Source organism: Macadamia integrifolia, chromosome 2 (assembly GCF_013358625.1).
Source record: "Macadamia integrifolia cultivar HAES 741 chromosome 2, SCU_Mint_v3, whole genome shotgun sequence".
In the NCBI taxonomy this organism is placed as follows: Eukaryota; Viridiplantae; Streptophyta; class Magnoliopsida; order Proteales; family Proteaceae; genus Macadamia; species Macadamia integrifolia.
This window is the reverse complement of record NC_056558.1, coordinates 8,227,879-8,254,097: the sequence shown is the minus strand read 5'-3', so window position 1 is coordinate 8,254,097 and position 26,219 is coordinate 8,227,879. Positions and strand designations below refer to the sequence as shown.

General features: G+C 37.7%; 1 pseudogene; it reads left to right on the top strand.

Moving 5' to 3' along the window:
• Positions 1–9,473: 9,473 nt before the first annotated feature.
• On the top strand, positions 9,474–14,985 carry LOC122057829 (annotated as a pseudogene).
• Positions 14,986–26,219: the final 11,234 nt, after the last annotated feature.

Here is a 26,219-nt window from a genome sequence, read left to right as displayed (position 1 = left end):
CCAGTATACCATGTTACGTCTTGTGGAGGTAAACTTTTGATATTCAACTCGGGGTGTGACCCGAATTTAATTCCTTTATACGTTTCTCTATTGGCTAATATGTTCTCATGAGAAACAGGAAGAGAATCAAGATGGGACCCATAAGATATCCATCATAACACGAGGCTGCTCTACCCATCCTCGGCCGCGTTGTCTAACCTTCTCCATTGTGTTCCCATTGTCTCGCTTCTATATTAAGTCACCGTTGAAATGATTTTCGTGGACAGGATTATCTATGAGGACTTTTCACAACCGTTGGATTAATGTGATTTACTTATTTCTCCTTAGTTGTACCAATCCGAAGGGTGAGGAACGTGAAGTGACACATGCCAGATCAGTATGCCATGTGATCTTTTAGAAAATCTATTGTGGTCCCGGTGTGACCACTCATGGAGAAAGACCTTTTGATCCTAACAAATAGATTAAAGGGCAAAGAATGTGGCATGGTGCGTGAAATTACCAATCACCCCCAGTTAAATAAAAAAATTATATTCATGTTGATGCCTTTGTCCACATTCTTATTGGCTCTCGCATTGGTGCAGGTGCCATGCAACCAAGCAGCAATCGTTTACCCTAAATTAAATAAGGTGAGGAGGATCGACAACTGTGAGTATAACCTATGTTTCCCAATAACACAAATGAGAAACCTCGACATCTATATTAGAAAGACTATATTAGAAAGAGAAGGACATGGGAGAGAAAGAGAGAGAGAATGTGAGAGGCATGTGTACAATATTTTTCATTGAGAAAAAAAAAATTACCTGAGACATCGGGCAGGGTACAATATCTCCTCCTAACATGAAATGATCTTGTTGTCCTCCAATGTATGATGTTGTTTTGTTGTCTCTCATTAAGGTACTTCTCTATGCCACTTCATCATAGAACCATATCCATTTTTCATTAAATATTGAATGGCCATAAACCTAAAATTTTTCCCATGTAGCATTTAAAATGGGATTTCTACAAGGCATGCATAATTTTGTTATATGCAGGAGTGATGTGGTAAATCTCACCATTGGATTTAAGGAAGGGTTTAATAAACCATATGTCAAATTTCAATCTCAAATTCAATCATTAATATTCTCATGTATATACATGCGATAGTTTAATGACTTTCTTAGTTGTCCCAAATTTCTCAATTTTTATATTATCATATGGTTAACTCAAGTTGGCTTGAACCTCAGGGTCTACGTGTTAACCCCATTTGGCCTAGGTGCCCATTAGAACAATCTAATACTTGAATTCGATTTAAGAAAACCAAGTCATTAGTGTAAAATCAAAACAAATAGGTTGACATTTTTTTGTCAAAAGAAGGTGGAGAAATGCCTCCACTAGGCGAATTTATTTAAAAAATGAGAAGAACGACTTTCTACCCGACATAAGGGTATGATTAACAATAAAATAGGCGGATGCACCCACCACACCTTAGAGATCTTACAAAGAAGAACGAAAGAAAGAATATCATTACTAATAAGCCTAATTCCGCATAGCAATAAACCCATTCAAGTAGAAAATTACACTCTTAGAATTAGAAAATATAGCTATATGATCCAAATCCAAAAAATCTTGATTAAGCCCAATATTTGAAAAAAGTTTGCCCACTCCTTTTTTTTTCCCTGTAAATTGAGCAAGATTTTTTTTTCATGAAAGGTTTATAGTCAACCCTTTAATAAAAGGGAGAACAAATAGATAATAATATCCCATACACACAATAAATGTACCACATACAAATCTCATCTCTGCCAAGATATAAAAAATAACAAGTTGACTTAATTCACTAATTAATTAGAAGTTCAAAAATAAATAGTAGGTTCATCCAATTTAAAAAAATAAATTGATGTTAAAATAGAGGATATCTATGCTAATCAACTTTGATTTCTCTTTATTGCGAATCTATCTTCCTTTAATCCAATTTGATCAAATAGTCTCGCATTAAATAAATAGACTCACATGTTACATGAATGGAACTATGAACAAGTATTAAATGCATTTGTTTGTTAAATTTAAATTATACCTAAGAGAGCCTAAGTCATTGGACCATAAAGGTAATATTTTAATACAAAAGTTGATAGAATTAATTGTTTACAAAAATAATAGACATAGTATATACACTTGTGCTTCAAATTCAATTAGGAAGCAATAAAAACGAGTATATATTATTTGCTTGATTGAATGTTTAAATTAATACCTTTTAAAATACCAATATATCCTCAAGTTAAAGGTTATCATTTATAAAACTATTAATTAATAGAATATACTACCCAAAAAAGAGTATAAACTAACAGAGTAAGACAGTATGGCAAGGGTTGCATGGGTATCCCATGGGATTCTCTTCCCATATGCTCCTTCTCTTTAATACTTCCCAAAAATCCTCTTCCGCGGTTCCCTGTTGACTTAGCGTTGGCCATCAATTGTGACACAAACCAATCAAAAAATAAGTCAAATGGGGTGTTGATTTTTTTGTTGGGGTAAAAATACGATTCATAAAAACCAGAGGTCGATATCTACGCTAAGAGAGATTTAATGTGAGTTAAGATGATTTTAGACTCATACATCTTATAAGTCATTTTATAAGGTTGATTTTTTCAAATGGTCATGTCAAAGCAATCAATCATCAATCCAAACTCTCGAAGGGCAACCTTGTGAGGGAGTAATACTGTTTGATAAGGGATAATTTCTCTAATTTGAGTTTGATAGTCATTTAGTTTCAGAAACAACGTTTTGTGTTAAAAATATAATTTTTAGTTTATGTTTCAAAATGTTTTTAAAACAAAAAAAATAGTGTTTGATGGACCTATTTCAAGAACAATTGCCCATATTATTCACTTTTTTGTATTTAGAACAAAACTGAAATGATAGAATAAGGTTTTGTCGTTCTATCATTTAGCGTTTCTAGCATTTTTTTTTTTCCTTTTTCGTTTCAAAATAATCGAAAAACACCAAGTTGACACGAAACGCTTTATTCCATTTTTTTGTTCCTATAAAACAAAAAAACATCAGAAACATTTTTCTGGATTACTACTAAACGCAACCTAAGTAGAGAGACCTTGGACCTAGAGCAAGTGAAGCCACCTCTTAAAAATGGCTACTTGATCCATAGTAGACCATTGTAGACATTGATTTGAAAGCATAGTGGTTTGTTATGATCGATCATGGTTTAAGATTATAGAATCAGTCATGGGATCGGGTAGGGTAGATACTGATTCGATTCTGATTATGATTTTGATTCTGATCGGCTTGTATTGGATAGAAATAATATTGGTTTTAATTATTATTATTATTATTAATGTTTTCTTTTTTAACACTCTCTTACCCTTTGTTCGTACTAATCCAACGATATGAGATTGACCAAAAAATCAAGATTTGACCAAATCAAAATCTATTCAATCTGATCAATTCAAGCTAATTCAATCCGATTCCTCCAACCATGGTTATGACTCATGATTCCATATTAGTCATACTGAGAACTGAGATCAAGGCCATGGCCCACAAGAGAGTGCACAAGAGAGTATTTATCAAAATAGCCACATCATCTATCCATATAGTAGGTGCATAGAAAAGATTCCTACAACCTAATTTTATATTTACAAAATCAGTAAATTACGATCCATATGACCCTTTATAATCAGCTACAGTTGTTATTACCTTTTAGGATTCAGAAGGGTTGAAGGTTGGGAAAAGAGAAAGAATGAAATAGAAAATCCATACCACGAGACCAACTAACAGATTACTTTCTTTCCAATAAAGAAAAAGAAAGAAATAAAGTAAACCTTCCAAGATCCTTCTCCGGCCATTGGGATCTCTATTTTGGAAGGATCCCAATCAACAAAGAGAAGATATCAATCACTAATTAAAAAGAAACTTCTAATCCTTCCACCTCTAGCCATTAAAAATAAAGAATAACTCCTGATGCTTAAGATGGGTGGCGAATCAACCTTATAAAGATACAAAATCGTAATCTGTGATTGAGGAGTGGGAATCAGCATAAGATCAAGAATGATGGGATTCGTCCATTAATCCAGTTCTACAAATTTGTGAGTCCCGTATTGTATGAACCGGTTTGACCCAGATCTGATCCACCCATCACTCGGACATCAAGGCGGATGTATTCGACCAGCATAGAATCGGTCATAGTTGGAATTAGAACCGATTGATTTGGATTCAAATCGGTTGATTTTACTGAATCGATTTGATTTTTTAAACCACGAGTAAATAGTGGTCAAACCATTTGACTCAAACCAGGTTCGTGGTTGATAGATTTGAAGTTTATCTATATATGGTGGACATATGATAGTGATACGCCCTAGGATTTAGTTATTGCTTTCCGTCTGGATTGGATTGATCATTTTATTCTTATTTTTCAAAAAAAGTATATTTTTATGGTTTTACCATTGAAACGATACTAGTAATCTTTCTGAACCAATCAGGTATCAATATTGGTCTCGGCCAATTAATACATATATATATATATATATATATATATGATACAGCCCATCTAATACACATACTTAGAATCATGGATATGCCAGCTCTCCTAGTGAGTGTAATTGAAGTAGAACTGAACCGATGTGATTCCAAGATCTTAAATAAGTGATAGAGAATGTTACCTGTCACATGAGCATGGTTCAAGTAAGGGGAATCGGCAATGGAATTAGTGAATAACTGATTCTAATTCAATCAGGAATTTGGTGGGACTTGACTTAAACCTTAAAGTTTCAATATGGATGGATCGGAATCATGATTTTCTCTAGATCTAGTGGAACAGTCTTGAACCCTTATTTGTTGGTTTTTTAGGTGGATCAATCACAAAAAATGCATCTCAAATGAATTCTCAAACAAAATCCTTGCCAACTTATTGTTAAGTCATGGGAGAAGAAAAGTGCACAACCACAAAGTCTGGGATAAAAATCGTCTGCAATTCCTTATCCGTGCAATACCGTGCAATACCCTCTTCAAATGGTGACACGTGGATAAAGTGATTTGAACGGCTCAGATTAATCCTACATTGATCCAACTTCAACTCACTGGTTTGGAGTTGGATCAATATAGGATTAATCTGAGTCGTTCAAACCCCTTTGTCCATGTGTCACCCTTTCAAGGGAATATTGTACAGAATTGTACAAGATTATAATTGCAGACGATTTTTATCCCAGAGTCTGCTCACATAATGAGACATGAATCCACGTTGACACTCCTACACATCCATTGATGTGGTATGCATATTCTTTCCTTCTTTCTCACTTAAGCATCGTAGGAAATCCTCACTCATAGATTATATATGCACTATGTCTAAATACTAAACAATCTAGATCCACGGTGTGAAATTGTTATGAATTCATATTAGTCATATAGAAATTGATCTCATGCCGATACAAAAAGGGTCTTGATGTGGATTGATATAATCTTCCCTCACGTCATAAGTTGATTTATAAAGGTAATGTTCACATCTAATAACCAATCCAAACCATGGACAGGAGAACTAATCCCCACGTCATATGTCTATATGATAGGTGTTTAGGAAAAGTTCCTACAACCTAATAGATGCAAATGACACTTTATAATCAGCTACAGTTGTTATTGCCTTTTAGGATTCAGAAGGGGTGGAGGTTGGGAAAAGAGAAAGAATCAAATAGAAAATCAATCCTGCGAGGCCAAACGACAGATTTCTTTCTTTCTTTCCAATAAAGAAAAAGAGAAAAAGAGAAAAAGAGAAAAAGAGAAAAATAAATAAAATACAGCCTTCTATGATCCTTTCCCGGCGATTGGGATCCCTGTTTTGGAAAGTTCTCTCAATCAAACAAAGTGAAGATATTAATCATTAATTAATAACAACTTTCTATTTAAAATAAACAATTCCATCAACTTGTAAAGATATAAAAATCGTATCGGTGGATCAGGAATTGGGAATCAAAGATTAGATTATTAATGATGTGATTTGTTCATAAATTCAGTTCCGTAATTGTATGAACCAGCCCGAACCACGAAAGATTTAGTTGATTCCACCAATTCAAATCAAACTCCTAAAGCCATCCACACCATTGTAGATCTAGTGGAACAATCTCGAACCCTTATTGGTTCAAAGACCCATCAAATGATTTCTAATGGAAATCATATTAATGTTTGGTTTTAAGTTTGATTCCTTTTATTTTTTTGGAGCCACTTACATGGGGAGTGTTGAAAGTTGAATAATTCATATCCAATATTGATATGACTCGATCATGCGGTTGTAGGGTTCGTATGAACCTGCGGGACTAGTCAAGCTTGGATATCCGTCATTAGCAAAATAAATAATAAACATTGAAAAATCCTATTGAATTATATGGTGGATAAATCGTCAAAAAATGCATCTCAATACATAATCCTTACGGAATCTAATATTAGGTTATGGAAAAAAGTAATGCACGAGTTGAAGTGTCGATTCCAACATGGACCCTCACATAATGAGATCCGGCTCCATGTTGACACTCTCTTTCTTGTTTTGACCTATGTGGTTTTCATGTTGATGATATTAACTCTGCACAGTTATTGATGTACTGTGCAGATTCCTCCCTAGTTATTAATGTATTGTGCAGATTCCTCCCTTCACTAACTTTTCCCCTAAACCCACTCTTAGGGGTGTAAGTTTGGCCTTAACGGCTTGAATAAAGGCATGGACTAAGATTTTTGACCAGAGGGTAGGTTAGGTTTGAAAAACACTGACCTAGTTTATTTTGAACATCAAAATATGCGTCATTAATTCTTATGGTGAGGTGCCCCAAACATCTATTATTGTGTTGTACTTCATAATTTTAATTGTGTATTGATCAATTTATCTATTGGTATTCTTTACATCCTAATGAACTACCCAAGGGACTTTACTTACGCACACTAGGGGGGAGGGAAGGGGAAGGGAATGCATGTGACAGGAGTCGATCCTTAGGCCTTCCACACTCCTGGCGCCTGCTCTACAAGTAAAGTCTGCAACCAGTGCGTTATGCACTGGATCCATGATAAGACACAAATGACAAAACTATGGTCAATCAGAATTAGCCCTACCCTAGCAAAAGTCAAGGACGATCTGGCCCAATCAAGGTCAATTAGGATAAGGTTGAGTTGTCATGAGCCCGATAAAGTTGGGCCTAAGTATGAGTCTGACAAGATTAAATTGGGCATCAGTTGAGTTTTAGGGGCATAGGATTGGGCTGGGTTTTCAAGAAACCGAGTCAATCAAAACACCAGCTCAACCACCCCTAGCCATTATGGTCTAAACTCTAAACGTTAAACTAGTTAAAGGAAAACACCCACCCCGGGGTATTAAACTGTTTGATTGAGAATTTATCTTCTACCATTAGGGTAAAACGGCCTAATCGCATTATTTGTTTCTTTCTCTGGATCTAAGCTCATTTTACCTTTTACACATGGCACCTTGATATGATAATGCATTACTATAGGTAACTACTACATCTAGTTAGAGTTAAGGAATTGTCCCATAAACTAATCCGAAAGCTGGGATTACCCACTTAGCCAGTGAGACAAGTTGGCCAGATTTTGGGATGGGCCAAAAAAAGCCCAGCTCAAGCTGCGGGAATATCGCAATCCTTGGGCCTAATTTTTTTTTGGAGACGAGTCTGAGAAGATTGAATCGGGGTCAGGATTGGAGTCATCGTATTAGGCTGATACCGATCCAATCCTGATCAACATGGATCGGATAAAAATACTCGTGAATTCAATTCATTTTTTTAACTGTTTTATACTTTGTCTGTAGTCTGTACCGATCCTTCAATATGGTATTAACCAAAAACATATTGATCTAATCCGACAGATTTAGGCTGATCCAATCCGATTCAATTCCTTAAACGATGGTTGGAGATGCCAATCAAGTCACCCCTTAACTCTTCGCTTTTGCTTACTACATCATCGATGGTTAGGTACAGGTAAGCCCAACAGGAAAGCCCATCTCATATTAAGACTATTACACTAGCACACTATCAACATCCCATATGTACTTCATTCGAGGCATATTTCACTAGCACATCGTAGATAAATTGCAATGTATACTTGATCTCTATTCTTGGTCCAAGGGGTGCCAAATGCTAGCCCGCAGTGGTAGGCCCATGAGACCCAATCGGTTAAAACTCGATACTTGACTGATCAATCAATAAATGGCCCGGCCCCTGGTCTAGTCCCATTATGGAAAAGGTCGGTAACAATGTTTGGTTGTATACAGATGGATCTGACTGACTGTTTATAGTCTGATTAACCCGTGTAAGCCCATTTATGTCCCGTTTGAAGCCTTAGAAGCTTGTTCAAAAGATCTAGCTCCTCTCTTGAGCTGTGATCGCCCAAGTCAACTGATAGTTACCTGGGCAAGTGACACGTATTCAAGCAGTGATCTAACAACTATGATTCTACCAACTAGAACAGAGACGCCATGCCAAGAGCCTTTGGAGCACTCCTTGGATATTTATATAGCTATGGGCAAGACCTGAGCGATCATCAGTCAGGATATGAACGAATCATGTTTAAAATGAGTCTGGATTCTCTGCCCACGTAGGTACCTTTCCGCATGGGTAGGTACCAATGAAATGGAATCTCCCTTATTTATAATTATGAACTTTTCTCGTGTTCTTAATTCTTAGGGAAAATTACATCCCCCTCCCCTATAGTTTGCCGAAATTACGCGTGGATCCAAGGGTTTGAACGAATTACTCCCCCTCCCCTGAAGTTGACGCTGTGAGGATTCTGTTAAGTTCAAAAATATAAAGACTTAAATACCCTTTAATTAATCTAAGTCTTTTGCTGAGACTGAGAGTAGGGGTGTCAACCGGTCGGGCCGGTTCGGTTTCGGTCGGGCTTAATCGGGCTTGAAGACTTTCAAAGGCTACACCATGTCCGCCCATTTAATTAATCGGGCTTAGTTATTGAGGGCATGGTACACTTTATATTCGGTCGGTCGGTCTCGGGTTATAATTGGGCCACCTTAATCGGGCTTTAGTCGGGCCTTAACCGGGCTATGGACATGTTTAATGTTAAACGGGCTTTAACCGGTTTTTAAACGGGCCCTCTTTAAAATGTGCTATTATATTCCGGCCCACTTATGCAAGCCCAAAAAAATTACAATAAATCAATAAATGATACAAAATATAACCATTATTTAAAATGTGAACATGTCTTTACTTTTTAGTTTTTATTCTTTAATTTGGGGGGTAAAATAGGTATTCTACAATCATTAAAGGGTCGGGCCAAGTCGGTGCACAATAGGCCGGTCTCGGTCGGGCATTATTCGGTCGGTCTCGATCGGGCGTCCGACGGTCCAAGTAGCAAAACCGAGACCGACCATTTATAAATGGGCCGGGCTCAAGCCCAACACGTTTAATAAATGGTCCAGATAGGACCGGTCTATAAACGGTCGATCCCGATCGATTTAATCGGGTCGGGCCACTAATTGACACCCCTACTCCTCTGTTTGGTCTATCTTGTTTAGGTATGGAAGCAAATTAGTGATGTACCATGGTGGGCGTGGAGGAACAGTATTCACTGTTGGAGCCTGCATCATCATTGGTGGCATGTAAGTCTCTATCCCCCTTAATCATGTGTCCCTGCATCAACAGGGTTGTTGGATTAAATAATATTTATCAAAAAAAAAAAAAAGGAAAAATTATATGATTATTTACTTCTAGGTTTCCTCTTACAAAATTATCCAACAAAAGTTTTAGTTAACAAAAATACCTAAAATTAAATTTTTCTTTATAAAATTATCCACTTAAAGCTTAAGTTAACAAAAATACACAAAATTAAGTTTGAGTTTACAAAACTACCCACTTAAAGTTTCAGTAATAAAAAAATACATGATTATATGTGAAGTGGGTAGTTTCGTAAACCCAAACCTAATTTTGGATATTTTTATTAACTGAAACTTTGGGTAATAAAAAAATACATGATTATATGTGAAGTGGGTAGTTTCGCAAACCCAAATCTGATTTTGAGTATTTTTGTTAACTGAAACTTTGGATGAGTAGTTTTGTAAACCCAAACCTAATTTTGGGTATTTTTGTTAACCAAAACTTTTTGTGGGTAATTTTATAAAGAAAACCAAAAAGTGAATAATCATGTAATTTTTCAAAAAAAATCTTAAGTAATAATCTGATATTAGATTCTGTTTCTGAGGCCATGATTGGTTGTCAATCAAAGACTGAACCGAACTTTTGAAAAATTTGGACCATTGTGAATGGTTCCCACTTTTAACTTGCAATTAAACAACTCAAAATAGTGTAAAACGACCCACCACTTTAAAGTGGTTTCCACATCTTACGTTATTTTGTCATGATTCCATTTATCATGGCTCTTTCCTAATTTGTCTTTTTTTTTTTTTTTCAAAATAAAAAAATTACATTATTTGTAAGGAAATCTACCCATGTGGGGGTGTCATCCCACTTGCTAAGGGCCAATCAAATGGAATTACTCCACCTTTCACATGGGATGTTCCCAATAAACCGCAAAGTAAAAGAGAAAGCATGAAAATAAAAAGAAAAGGGTGAAGGTTATTAGCCCTCTCCTTTATGAGATTTTGGCATTTCTCTTTTGGAAAGATTGAAGGATGTATATTTTCGATTCTTTTTGCTTTTTTGATAACATTTCTGATTCCTCTACCCTTATTTAACAATTGATTTTGGATCGTATAATTCTATACATATACAAAAACTAGTAAGGGTGCCAAATTAAAAAAAAAAAAAGTTAAGCTGTCTAAGGTTGATTCCTGTTGATTCTATACTGATTTGGATATGATTTAGATCAAAATCAGTAAGAATTGTCCTAGATCATCGGTGCTCGTATTATTTTAGAGGTAAAATAATAAAAAAAATTATATATTTTTTTAAAAACAAGGACAAAAGTGATCAATACAGAAATAAATCCTTTCCCTCATAGTCATCCTAATTTTTTTTTTTCTAATAATCAGCCCTCGGTGCTACATGTGACTTCAGGAAAGTCTAAGGTGATGATGAAACTTTGGAAATTTGTTTTTGAGTGTCATCCCACTTTATGGTAGGGTCGGTACCCTATGGGGTTGGAAATACAAGTGCTTTAATTCTTTTGTTGAATGTATTAGGGCTTGGGCTTACGTCATTGGGTCTTCCTCATGGAGACGTCATCTATTAGGTGATGTGTTTTTATGTTGAAAATCTTGGTAGGAATGAAGATTGGTGATAAATAATAATAAAAAAAAATCGTAAAGTTACTATTCTTTCTCTAACTATTTTGGGTAAAATAACATAATGATAAGTCCTTTTCAAATTATTTTGGAACCCTTTTCATCTCTATATTAAATAAATCTTGAGAATTAAATAAAAAACAACAAAAATAAGGTTACAATTTTAGTGACAATGAGATGCACCCAAAAATGCTTACCAAGGTTCTCTGAGCAAGCAACATAGAGGAGTGCATCAATGAGGTGTGAAAAAATGATATCATACATTAGAGGGCAACAATTTCATTTCAAGGGAGGTAAAGAGAGATCAATATAAAGGTGCTCCTGAGTGGCTCAAAAACCTTTTTTTTTTTTTTTTTTCTATTAACCAAGGTGCCTGGAACCGTGTGCCTATCCACATAATTTTCAATTTGTTCTAATCATTTAAGCAACCCATGGATCCTTTTTAGAAGAAAAAAATCCAAAATCCCACACATACTGGAAGAGTAGGTAAATTCACTGTAAGGCAGAGGGCTGGACCTATGGTACGTAGGGATTCAATTGGGAAGGAATCCACTTATTTTCCACTAAAATTCACGAAAACCCCCTCCAGCCGTTGGGAAAATTAAGGCATGGACTGAATGCATGGATTTGTCAACGGAAATCCATGGGAAAATGAACTTTCAAGTGAAAATTAAAAAACTGAGATAAGTGAATGTTTACTTATTCTGATATCGTTTCTTAATTCCTGTGAACCAGATCAATGGGCAGTGGGTTTATGAACTTGAAGAACCTCTCTGAAGCCCGTGCTGCCGGAGAACGTATAATGCAGATAGTAAAGAGGGTACCAAAAATAGATCCAGCTAATACTGAAGGCGATATTCTACAGAGCATTTCAGGAGAGGTTGAATTCAAACACGTGGAATTCGCGTATCCATCTAGGCCAGAGAATGCAATTCTCAGAGATTTCTCACTCAAAGTACCAGTAGGAAGGAAAGTTGCATTAGTTGGAGGGAGTGGTTCTGGGAAGTCTACAATTATCTCTTTGTTGCAGAGGTTTTATGACCCACCTAGTGGAGAGATACTTCTTGATGGGTTCAACATTGTTGAACTTCAGCTCAAATGGCTTCGATCTCAAATGGGTTTAGTGAGCCAAGAACCAGCTTTATTTACCATCTCCATTAAAGAAAACATACTCTTGGGCAAAGAGGACGCCACCATGAATGAGGTAGTTGAAGCAGCAAAATCTGCGAATGCTCACAGCTTCATATCCCAACTGCCACAAGGATATGATACCCAGGTTTGTTTTTATCAATGCTTAGCTTGAACCATTAATGTCAATAAACACCAATGAAGCAATTTAAATAAACAGAAGCTCACAAATTGAATTTGCACATGTTGGTGAGGGAGGCACTCAGTTATCAGGAGGACAAAAACAGAGGATAGCAATAGCAAGAGCAGTGATTAGAGCCCCAAAGATCCTTCTATTAGACGAGGCGACAAGTGCATTAGACTCAGAATCTGAGAGAATTGTTCAAGAAGCCCTTGACAAGGCTGTGGTAGGCCGAACCACGATTGTTATGGCTCACCATCTTTCGACAATTCACAATGCTGAGATGATCGCTGTAGTTCAGAATGGGCACGTCATGGAATCAGGATCACATGAAGAGTTGATCCAATATGAGAATGGACTGTACTCTTCATTAGTTAGACACCAACAACATCAAGAAGCTGAGGAGAAAACCAAAGAGGAAGAGAGTCCATTTCCCCATCATCATTTCCCCTCACAAAATATGATAAGATCAATGTCACCAAGCACAAACTCTCTTCAAAAAGTAGATCCAACTCTGCAAACTCAACAGCAGCATCAAGTAAAGTATCACAAGGGGGAGAAGGCAATGCTGAACAAGAGTTACCAGTGCCATCATTTGGAAGATTATTGCTTCCAGAATGGAAACAAGCAATATTGGGATGCGTAAGCGCAGTATTGGTGGGCGCAGTGCAGCCCTTGGTCTCATTCCTGATGGGTAGTATGATATCAGTCTATTTCTTGCCTAGTCATGAGGAGATTAAGTCGAAGACGAGGATGTACTCCTTCTTATTGCTTGGCTTGACTCTATTCTCATTCATCGTAAGCTTATGTGAACACTACTACTTCGCTGTAATGGGTGAATCCCTCACGAGGAGGATCAGAGAAAGGATGTTATCTAAGATTCTTACTTTCGAAGTAGGGTGGTTCGATCAAGAAAGCAACTCTACGGGAGCAGTCTGTTCTAGACTCGCAAAGGATGCCAATATGGTAAGCATTAAGAAACCCTCTCTCTCACACACAAATACAAACACATGGTGAACAATAAAAGCTTTAATCATAATTTTGGCAAATTCTGTAGGTCAGGTCACTTGTTGGGGATCGAATGGCGCTTCTCATACAAACCTTCTCAGCAGTAACCATTGCATGCACCATTGGTATAATCATTGCATGGAGGCTTGCGATTGTAATGATGGCCAGTCAACCCCTTTTCATCCTCTGCAACTACTCCCGACTTGTTCTGATCAAGAAAATGTCAAACAAAGCCATCAAAGCCCAAGAAGAAAGTAGCAAACTTGCGGCAGATGCAACCTTAAACATCCGAACAGTCACAGTTTTCTCCTCCCACGGTCGAGTACTAGATTTGCTAGCCAAAGCTCAAGAAGGTCCACGAAGAGATAGCATTTGTCAAGCATGGCTTGCAGGAATTGTCCTCGGCATCAGCCAAGGCCTCATATACTGCAGCCGAGCCTTCGAGTTCTGGTATGGTGGAAAGCTCATCTCTGAGGGTTACATTACAGTTAAGGCCTTCTTTGAAACTTTCTTTACCTTAATTATCACCGGCCGTATCATCGTCGAAGCCGCCAGCACGACCGCCGACCTGGCGAAAGGTGCTGACGCCGTTCACTCTGTATTTGCAGTGTTGGATCGGAACACTCGGATTAAACCCGAGGACCACAAAGGATATCAGCCCGAAGGGTTGATTGGTCAGGTGGAGCTCCGAGACGTTCACTTTTCATATCCAGAAAGACCCAATGTCGTCATCTTCCAAGGGTTCTCACTTCGCATTAAAGCCGCAAAGTCAACGGCGTTGATGGGCCAAAGTGGTTCGGGGAAGTCAACAGTCATTGGCCTGATAGAGAGATTCTATGATGCTTCGGAAGGAACGGTGGAGATCGATGGAAGGGATATAAAGGCGCACCATCTTCGGTCTTTTAGGAAACACATTGGCCTAGTGAGTCAAGAACCAACTTTATTCGCTGGGACAATCTAAGATAAGCCTACGGCGCCTTTGATGGAGGTAACGTTGATGAGGCAGAAATCATAGAAGCAGCAAAGATAGCGAACGCTCATGATTTCATCGCGGAACTTAGAGATGGATACGATACATTGTGTGGAGATAGAGGAGTGCAGTTCTCTGGAGGACAGAGGCAGCGGATTGCGATAGCCCAAGCCATACTAAAAAATCCGGCGGTGCTGTTGTTGGACGAAGCGACGAGCGCGTTAGACAGCACGTCGGAGGAGGTGGTGAGGGAAGCACTGGAGCTTGTGATGATGGGGAGGACGAGCGTGGTGGTGGCACATCAGTTGAGTACCATACAGAAATGCGATGAGATTGTGGTTATGGAAGGAGGGAAGGTGGTGGAGAAAGGGACCCACTTAGCTCTTTTGGCTGTGGGTCCCACTGGTGCTTAGTGCTTACTACTCCCTTGTTATGCTCCAAAAGACGCCTAATACTGAGAAACATCTTTGATTAATTTATGGGCTTGTTTATTTGGGGTTTCCCTTTTTTCTCTAGTTGATCCCTTTGTTTTGTAGTTGTGACGGTCAACACCAACGTTGAAGAGGAACTCTATTATAATTAATTGTCTCTTTTTTTTTCCACTTCCTTTCTAATAAATTTACCAATATAAAATCTTTGACTAATAATAGATGAACGTTGTTTCATATTCCAAGAGTGTAAGCTGTTCTTTCTATTGAAAAGAAATAAAAAATATGAACTAGAAAATCCGATATAAGCATTGCCACCTAGGAGTCACTGGCTTGAGTCAAGAAATAACCTCTACTCAATGTGATGGTAATTAATATTTTCTCTGTTATAATCCTCTCCAAACCTCACTCCTTTTGAGGAAAAAAAAGACATTTAATAAGAAGATGGGATTGCTTTCTTGCCTTAACTTTAAAATTTTGGTTTGAATGAACAAATTAATGAAGTGGAGGATAATTGCTCCTGCACCCAGAATGAAGAGATCACCAATGGTGATGGGACAATTAACCCTAGATTAATACTGTGTATAGAGAAGAAACTAGGTTCTTGTGTGGATTTCAGCTTACATTACTAATATAAATGCTCCATTGATTTGATATTAGGCAAGGAGATCGCTTGTGTCCTCTTATCAGTTTTGTGATGAATTTTCTTACGTAAACAGTCAAACACATGTCACTTGCCGGTTTAGAGCAACGAACACCCATGCCAACTCGACTACCCCTTGGGGTTGAAATCGTCTGCAATTCCGATCTTGTACAATTCCGTGCAATACCACCTTCAGACGGTGACACGTGTATTAATACCAATACAATGGTCCAGATCTGGTACAACTAATAAAACATTAAATCAGTGAAGAGGCATTTAAATCAAATCTGGACCATTGCATTGGTATCAATACACGTGTCACCCCCTGAAGGTGGTATTTCACGGAATTGTACGAGAACGGAATTGCAGATGATTTTTTTCCCTACCCCTTGAGGTTCAAACTATGGTATTTAGTATTTAAGCAATGTTTGAAGGAATGTGAGGAAATTTTTTGATTTTGTTTTTATCTTCAGAGTGGAGAGTTTGGGCTCCTCTCGAATTTTTATTTTGTTATTTTATTTAAAATCTTCAGAATGGAGAGTTTGGGTTCCTCTGAACAAAGCCCAATATGATTAATTAGGTTGTATTCCTCTGGAATTGAATCTAACAACCAAAATTTGGAGGACCATAGCAAAATAAAATTTTTGTTTTTGCAATTTGCAAACATTTTTTTTTTCCATTTATATATTCATAATCATCAAATAAATAATCTCATAAACTGGTATTAAATTTATGGAATATTCAAATAATAACAAAAGCATATGTTAATTACTATATATTTCTCAACGTAATAAAAGTAAATTAAATAAAAAAAAAAGCATCCAATAATATTCATGAGATGCAAAGGACAGCATTTATGACCACAGTAATAACAATTTAAAGCTATTTATGAATTGATGATTTGATTGTAATAGAAATGGCGAAATTGGTCCAAGAACCTTAAGAGAATCGGCCATCAAATCTGAAAACTCACCGAATCTTTAAAGCTTCTTGACATGAATCAGTCCTATCAAATCAGTCGAAATTGAGATTGGCCAGAGGTGTGAAATTGGGATCGACCACGGCTCTTCTTCGATCTGATTTCCAATTTTCGAAACCGTGGAAGAATCTCCTAATTAGGTCCCTCTTTTAGTAGAAAGAGATTTAGGTCTGTAACAGCATATCTCATAGATCTATTTTCATGGACATATTCATCAACATGATTTTGGTCTACCTGTAATATCTCAATGACATCTCCCCATTCCAGCTGAAATCCAAACCAATCAAATTCTTTGAATTTGTGAACTTGTTCTGTAGCTCCATTTATCAATGCCATGTCCTCAATTATCAGCTTAGTTTCACAATAGCTTGTTTTTGGGTCTTTGTTTCTATGGAGAAAGGTCTTAAAATTGAGAGTGGTATCCACTGGTACACTCCCTGACTCAATGAGTACATTCTCCGATTCCATAACTACATTTTCCTCCACCACTAGTCTGTCAAGTATTGGATCAAATCTGCAGATCCTCAGAGAAATGTGCATAATTAATCTGCTACAGATCTCATAATCAGGAACCAGGTATTTACCTCTCGGACCTTCATGTATCTTTAGCAAAGGTACCCAAGTTTGTCTCATAACTGTGTCACCTGGTCTAAATGTACCTGGTTCATATGTTCCCTGTAGTAGGAGGAAAGGAAATTAAAGAACTGTCCATGATCATCAATTTAAGAAAAAAAAAATCCAGACAACCTTTGCTGCTACCAAGGTTGCAGGGACTTTCCTGCTACTCAGACTCTGCAGCCAAAAAATGGAATTTCGAAGGGTAGCTTGAAAAATTTATGAACCCAAAAGGGAAGTGAATTATTCCATTCTTTGGCTGCGAGCCTAGTTAACTGCAAAATTTCATTTAGGTGGAGCTAGCTAGCTAGACAGAAAAATAAATTAAGGGCATCTCACCTGGCCATGTGTGAACCATGAATAATGAACAGAGATCTCATCCACTTCACCCAGTGGTGTTAGCAAACTGAATTCCCTGTCACTTGTCTTTACGACGCCTAATATGAACTGCTCCGCCTTTACCCACAAATATTTAAGGCACAGTAACTCCAACTTTTTCATTATTCCAAATGATTTCAAGTGAGTATGGAGAACAAGAAGTTCAATTAAACTAGAGGGCAGCTTTGGTATGTTTTGAAGCTTAGCACAATCACTAAGGTGAATGCAACGCAATGACATCATATTTTCCAATGACCTTGGCATATCCACTAGCCCATCGTAGTGTGAAAGATCAAATACCTCTAGCTTCTTTAACAGTCGAATACTACTAGGCAATGCTTTAATAGTTGCGTAGTCTAGGGAAAACTCAACCAAAGATTCTTTTAGATCACCAATGGACTCAGGTAAATCTTTGAGTGAACAACATCTAGTGAGAATGAGCTTCTGGAGAGAACTCAACCCACATCTATTGTTTGGGAGTTTCTTGAGAGAATGACAATCTTGCAAGTTCAAGTAAAAGAGTTGTTGGAGCTGCCCAATGGATTCATGCAAGTTAACCAAAGATTTGCAAGAAATCTCTCTTAGTGAGGAACTCCTGAGAAGTCGGGAGACTCATACAAATGCAAACACTTACTGAGTTTAAGAACTTTCAAATGTTTAAAAACCTATCAAAAACAAAGATATGAATATAAAATTTTATTAACGTCCAATAATAAATCAAGTTAAAATGATAGAAGAGAAAACAAATACTACACACCTTATTTTCAAGCCAGTTATTCCAAGCTTGTCTAAACAAGCCACGACTTAAGTTGAGGATAACTAATTCTTCATGATAAAAATTGGTAGTTATTTCTTTCAATGGACATCCGCATTATCTGAGAAATTTTAATTCAGAAGGAAGACACTGAAAGCTCCCCTCCAAGGTTGCGCGGTCAACTAGTAGTAATCTTAGTTTGGGCATCTTCTCAAAGACTTTAGTATGCAAACAAATGTTTTCATATTGATGCCAGAAGTTAAGGAAGAGACCTTGAACCATTTCATTACCCTATAATAGAAAAATAGTCCAAGTCAATAAAAATTGATAGATAAACAAAATCTAGAGACTTTGTCAGTGTACTCATACTTATTCTGTTTGGTCCTAATGCACTTTATTTTAATATCAATTTATTTATATATTAGGATCACATGCATATCTAGATTAAGAGTAGAGAAAGAAAAAAAAAATCATGTAATTAGCTCCTTTACCTTATCACCATTTAATACCATCATGCTATTGTTAGTAGACCATAACCTCGTGTGATAACAAGGTTCCATAGGCATCTGATTATAGGAAATTCTCTTTCCCATGTCTCGAATTTGGTCATGCATCTACAATACTTTTGATTTGCTCCTCCATGACTCTTTCGACTCAATAATCTTTAAGATGGATTTTATTTTGAGAACTTTCATACGGTATCTCGGTTCAAAGCCACAAGCTTCCAATATAGAAATTACAATTTTTTTTCCATCCTATGAAAAAGTATGCAACATCAAGAAACATAGTTTTCTCAATTTCATTTTGTAGATTATCATAGTTATTTTTAACTTTTCATAGACATCATCATGAGGAATTTGTTTCAACATCCGATGCATGCTTTTCCATACTTGTTTATCTTTGTTGATAGATAAATCAGAACCCAAAACCTCCAAGGCTATGGGCAACCCTCCAGTAGTATGTACTATATCAATTGAAAGCTGCATATAATCATCAGGAGGTTTGTCCATTGAAAAAGCATAAAAACTGAAGAGTTGAAGGCTTTCTTTCTCATTCAATTCTATAGGCTCGTATATTTTTCTATTATTTTCAGGTTACTCTACCTGGAACACTCAGATCTCTTGTTGTTACGATTATTCTACTTTTAGGACCAAACCAATTGAGATCACTAGCCAATGCGTCAAGTTGGGTACGATTGCCCACATCGTCGAGAACGAGAAGAATATCTATTTTTCTAAGTCTTTCTTTTATCAATCTTAATCCTTCTCTAGGACTGCATATTTTTATTTCCTCTTGAAAGATGCTATAAAGAAGTTTCTCTTGCAAAAGAACTATGCCATCCGGTTGTGATGCTTTCTCCCTAACATCGTCGAGAAAACAACTCTTGCAAAAGTTTCTAAAGATGCGATTGTATACAACTGTCGGAGTGGTTGTCTTCCCAATACCACCCAAACCACATAAACCTAGAGACTGAACATCCTTAGAATTGGTATTTGATAGTAGAGAACATAGATACTAAACGGGATTCTAATCCCACAGGAGGCCTAACATCGATCAAGGGGACCATATTCAATCGGATCCAAGCTTGTTGAACGACTGACTGTACTAACTAACACCGGTCAACATCAAGATAGGTCAGGGGTGCGTCGGAATGGTCGGTAGCTGCTTAGTCTCACCCGAGAGTCCAATCTCTTTGTACTGCTTTTGTGTTTTTGAGTAAAAAGAAAGAAGGGGGTCGATTTAGGCTCCTTCCCTTCCACTGCATAGCTGCGCTAGCAAGTACTACGAGCCCTCTGTCCCACGCATCTAACTGGCTCACGTGGTTCATTGGTTCCACCGAAAACTCTCATTTGTTGAAGCGGAGCATAGTGTGCTTTAGGTGTCGAGCGAGAAACGTCTCTTCTTTCGTTTCAGTTTATTCACTGATCTGAAACGGAGCACTTGTTTTCTTTTTGATTCCAGAGGCGGCGGCGTTCTTGAATTCAGTCTATCCGAATCGAATTAGCACTTCTCAGATCAGGCTAGGCCTCTCCAGCTGAGCTGGGTGCGGGGGCCCTGGATGCGCTAGATCGAAGATTTGTGATTCGGTCAGTTCACTCGAATCCACTGACTTCATGCACGGAGACTCGACCATCAATCCTTTCTTCTCGTGGTGAGCTTGACTGGCGCGCCCCAAGGCCGTCTGTTTTTCTAAGTTGAGTACTCAGTGGAAGGGCATAGCGATTCCTCACCGATGTAAGTGGACACACCACATATTGACCAGTTCGTGCCTACAAAGCGAACACTCCTCTGAATGAAAGTTCTGAAAGGTGACAGAATGATTTGATGTTAGTTCATCGAAAAAAGGGAAATCACAACTCAAAATACAATTAGAAGTGAAACTCAAATCCTATCCTAAAAAGGAAAACTGATACTTACTCATAATCAAAAACCCATCCATTCTTATCTCCTACCACTCGCAAAGCTTCCTACCATCTTCGCAGAGTTTCACATTTCTCCTTGCCATGCCTCTGAGGCGAAATCTCAAAATATCCAGTTTGATTCTTAATATCTGATGTTTTAACATTGAAGAAAATAGGAAAAATGATTTGACCGTTGATTCTGTGACATTCCAGCATCTGAGTGAGCTCCCAGAGACACTATTTGCTTTCTGCGTATCGTCCACTGAAGACAGCAATCGGGAGCTTAGAGCCTTTTATTGCTCCAAGAAGCTCCCCAATATCTTCTCCTTTCCATAGATTTTTTCTGTGCATGAAAGCATGGATTCCACGATCCTTTAGTGCTCTATATAGGTGGCCGATGAAGGTATTGCGAGTGTCTTCACCTCTGAAGTTGATAAATAAATCATAGCTTGAATATCCAACCTGTGGATCCATGAAGATTGCAGTTTCAGATAAGAGAGATGACTAATAACGGAGAAATTGATGAGGAAACCACACTAGGCTGAAGGGTAGTCAAGCATGGTGGCTGCATGGCTCACAGAGGAACATCACAGTCAATGGCGAACAACGGAAACATATATGCAGAGACGACGAGAGGCGGAACGAAAGTGAAATTAATTAAAGAAATATTTTTTGTACAGAAGAACTGGGAAGCTTTAGTGGTTTTGACCGACGGTTGGTTTTCACTTGTTTGGCATGAAGGTCCACAGCCTTTTAAAAATTTCTCTTGTTGGGTATGAAGGTCCACAGCCTGACAGCGCCTGAGCCGGTTGGAATATGTACACATGCAGCAAATAAGAGAGGTTGGGGTGTCTTTCCAAGGCATCCTGTGTCAACCCGGTGGTGGGTAGTGTTTTTTTATAATGTTCTATTTGAGTCAGTATCGTAATTAGAGTACAGCTGTCTATAATTAACAATAAGTGAGGAAAAACTAAAAGGCACAGTTGACAACGTTCTTACACGCGTGTTTCTACGTTTTTCTATTCATAGAAAGAGAGTAAGAGGATAAAAACGTTTGATAATCTTGTTTTGTTTCATTTATTTTTAGAAACATAAATAAGAATTTATGAAAATTTATATTCCAAGAAACGGTTATGACAAAATAAGTTATACTTGTTTCATTATTTTTAGAAACAAGTGAAAGCAACAAATTATGAATTTATGCCCCATAAAAAAAGTAAAAGTGAGAAGCATGATTCTTTTCAAGCTCAAAAGTAATTGAATTTTTTAACATCAAAAGTGAGGAACATGTTATTAAACAACAATGTGTGCACAAGTTGATCTAAGAAACAGGTTTATCAAATACTCAAAAATCTGTTTATATTCCTAGAAATGTGAAAATTCGTTTCTGCTGTTTCTGAACACATAAATGGCAAAAACATTGTCAAACGGTGCCAAATTTATGTAAAAATCATCTACAGTCATTGCACCAATGTAGTGAGCATCGAGTAACTGGAAGTCTTTTGGGGTGTGTGCCTAGATGCTCTCAATTGCTTGATGTTCATTGTATCTCACTACAGACATTGAATCTATTAAATTTGGGTCTACTTCTATGATCACCTGATTGTATATGCGAGCATTTAAAACCTCTTATCTATGTTTTCAAATTTATCATTCACCCTTATAATGACAGAAAGTAGGATATGTATTTAGATGTTCACACGTATGATACCTAATAGAACTATGGATTCCTAGACTATTTAATATTAATTTGAGTTCAAATTAGGTTTTCGACCAATATCTGATTCATACATGGAATCCACTCAATCTCTCTCTTCTTATAATAGGTTCTTATAATGAATTTTAACTACGAAGTCGTGATCCAAACTCTATTAATTTGGAGAAAAAAAAAATTCAGAATAAACATTTCCCACCTTGTTAGCATCTATCCACTACCCATGTACTCTTACAGTACTGTACATTTGGATCTGTGTAGACCTACTGAAGGGATCTGGCTGGTCTGTAGAGTGGGGCCCAAATCGTAGTGAGGATCCCAAGAACGAGGAGTTGGTCAAGTTTGAGATTCTCTGATCGTCTCCTCTTGTCCCTTCTTAATCAATATCGTTGAGGATAGGAGATTAGAAGAAAAAAAATGAAGAGATTCGATTGCGCAAATTCACAAGATATGGGAGAGAGACGCTCGTTTGGTGTGGTATCAAACAAGTTTTTTCTGCCCTTTTCCAGATGGGGGGGGGTTTTCGGGAGTGAGCTCGAACACTAAGAAATTGTAGGAGTTAGAGGGGCAGCTGTGGAGGGCTTCCAGATGGATTTCAGCTTGGCGGAGTGGGAGAAGCGCTTCGCCACTCCAATCGACATTGCGAAAGGTCTAGAGTTGCTCCATGCCACCTACAATCCCCTTTGATGGGAAGATGGGGTGATAGGGCAGCCGATTAGGGGCATAGTTTGGGAAAGCGGATTGAATGGGAATGGTCTGAATCGGTTGGGTTGGATCGGATTGGATTAACATCAATTTTGATCAATCCTAATTCTTAGTTGATACCATATCCGTGGATTGTTATGGGAAAAAGGTAAAACAGAAAAAATAATGTTTTTTGATTCAACTCGGGGGAATTTTTATCCAATCTGAACCGATCGAGATTGGGATTAGATTGGTATCAATATTGACCAATCTCAACCCAATTATGTCTTCTCAAACTTGAATATATAGGGGTAGTGTAACGAGGGGTATTTACAATAAAATGTGGTGAGTTTAATCACCAAACATGTGAAAGCATGAGCTTTACCGCTTTAGAGACTAAGAAGTCTGTCATAGAGCTCTTTTGATGTAGCGAAACATTACAGAAGTAATAGGCAGAGATAGATGAAGGACTAAGGGAAGCTATTTTTGTAGCTAACTTGAATAAGTCATTTTGGAAGAAAAGTGAAAATTTTAAACTTAAAAGAAAAACTTTTATAATCATTATCCTATGTGAATATATTTTTAAGTCAAAATCATTTCATATTTGGTGATAAAATTTCATTTTACTTTGCATCAAAAGCCCTTTGCTATAAAACATAAAACTAATAATTACATGTAAAAATTTTATTAGTTTATACAATAATATGGGGCAATGAATTCAAAAATTTCCTTTTAAGTTCGAAAAATGTCACTTTCCTTCCCTTTAATTTTCCCATGTAAACAAATTTTTTTTTTTTTAATTAAATTGCAACCAAATATGCCCATAATTGCAATTAAAAAAAAAAAAAGGCAATTTACCACACCACCCCTTGGAGAATGCCACAATTATAAGACCATCCTCTCTGTTTCACCAAATTATACTCAGACCCCCTACCGTTAGTCATTGTTAAGGAATATACCTTATTTGCTGATGTCAGTAATCATATTTTATTTTAAATACCAAAATGCCCTTATTAAATACGAAGTACCAAAACTACCCTTACAATAAGTTAATATTTCTTTACTCAAATCGATAGGTTACCTTGCTCTCAAATCACCACTGCTGGACCATCGGTGATCGTTCATTGCAATGGCATCAGAGGCGAACGACGACCTGCAGGACTTCACACCGGCGATCGTTCATTGTAGCGGCATCAATGACCGACGGCGACCTTGCGATGACTTGCAGGACCTCACACCGGCGATCGTTCATTGCAGCGGCAGTGGCATCAGCATCAGCATCAGCATCAGCGACGGACGGCGACCTGCAGAACCTCACGGTGACCTGGCAAAACAACTTGCATATAAGAGTGCAGGTAATCAAGCTCAGTCTCTTCCGCTTTGCAACCCAAAAGTAATAGCTTCTAAGAAGTTGTTGAATCCCAATGGTAGCATCCAAGAATGCCGGTTTTGCCTTTTCTTTGTCTTCTTCAAGTTCGAGTTCTGAAGTGTTCTTGAGCTTTCATGGAGAAGACACTCGCACTAACTTCACCGTCACCTCTACCATGCCTAGGTTGATGCTGGGGTTAACACTTTTAGAGACCACAAATAACTCCCAATGAGAAAGAAGATTGGGCAGGAGCAAATCACTGCGGTCAAGCAGTCGAGAATCTCTATCCCCATCTTCTCGAAGAATTTTGATTCCAGTAAATGGTATCTCATTGAGATCACTAAGATCTTTGAATGCAAAAACACAATGGATCAGGTCGTTCTGCCTATTTTACAATATCGAACCCTCGGCGGTGCGGAACTAGACCGGGAGCTATGCAAAGGCCTTTGAGAAACACTAGATCTGTTTTGACTGCAGCAATTCTTTGAGGAAAACCACAAAATAAAAATTACCTTTGCAAAAGCTTTTTGTACCTTTGTCGGCATCAGTGGGCGTATTCCCAAGATACAAAACTGGTTTCTCTGTACATGGGTCGAGATTGCATATCTTAGCAGCCACAAGGACTGAAGTAGCAGTAGAGGAGTTGGATCCTGCCGTTGCAGGTGAAGATGCTGATGGCATTTCTGAAGTTAAATCTAATAATTTGGAGACAAGTGAAACACCTTCCTTGAGTGCCAATGCCAGTGCTACTCCAACTGTTAAATCAAAACGCTCAAGACCAGCTAGGAAGAGTGAGATGCCACCTGTGAAGGATGAGGATTTGGTTCTTGGTGCAACTTTTACGGGGAAAGTAAGATCAATCCAGCCATTTGGTGCTTTTATTGATTTTGGAGCTTTCACAAATGTGTTGATACATGTTTCTAGGTTGAGTGATAGTTTTGTTAAGGATGTTGGAAGCGTTGTCTCCATAGGCCAAAGAGATGAAGGTGTGGTTGGTAGAAGCAAATACTGAGACTGGACGAATTTCTCTATCAGTAAGGGAGAATGATGACGTTAGTAAGCCCAGCAACGGAAAGATGCTACTGCTATTGGGGATAAGCCAAGAACTACGAGAAGGAATGGCACAAAGTCAAACCAAAAACAATATATGGTACGAAGAAGTGGAAGGAAGCTCTGAGAGACGTTGGATCATTGAAGGGATGGTAAGGGTATAACGGTCATTTTAAGTCGACACTTAACAGTGATTGATGGTAAGGGGTCTGAGTATAATTTGGTGAAACAGATGTGATGGTCTTATAATTGTGGCATTCTCTAAGCGGTGGCACGGTTAATTTTCATTAAAAAAAAAAAAAAGGGAATTGCTCATTTATCCTATACACACTGTTGCAACTACCAACTATCAAACACCACATCTATAGTGCTGATATACAATCTCTTGATGATGATAAGTGGAGCCAAGTAAATGTAACTCTATAATGGCCCCACTGTACATGTTAATGGAGCTTGACCCAGGGTCAACTCAATGCTTTAAAATATTTTATTGATGGAATGGTATATAAAATGGATTCAGATCGTTTTCAATACATCAACAGCATAACGTTTATCTTACGGCTGGGAATACCCAGCATGCATCCCAGGTCTACCCAACCATTTCACGTGTATTGGGATGAATAGTGGATCAGATTCTCATAAAAGAATCATGTATAAGATTGATCTATACAGATGGAATTCACCTAATG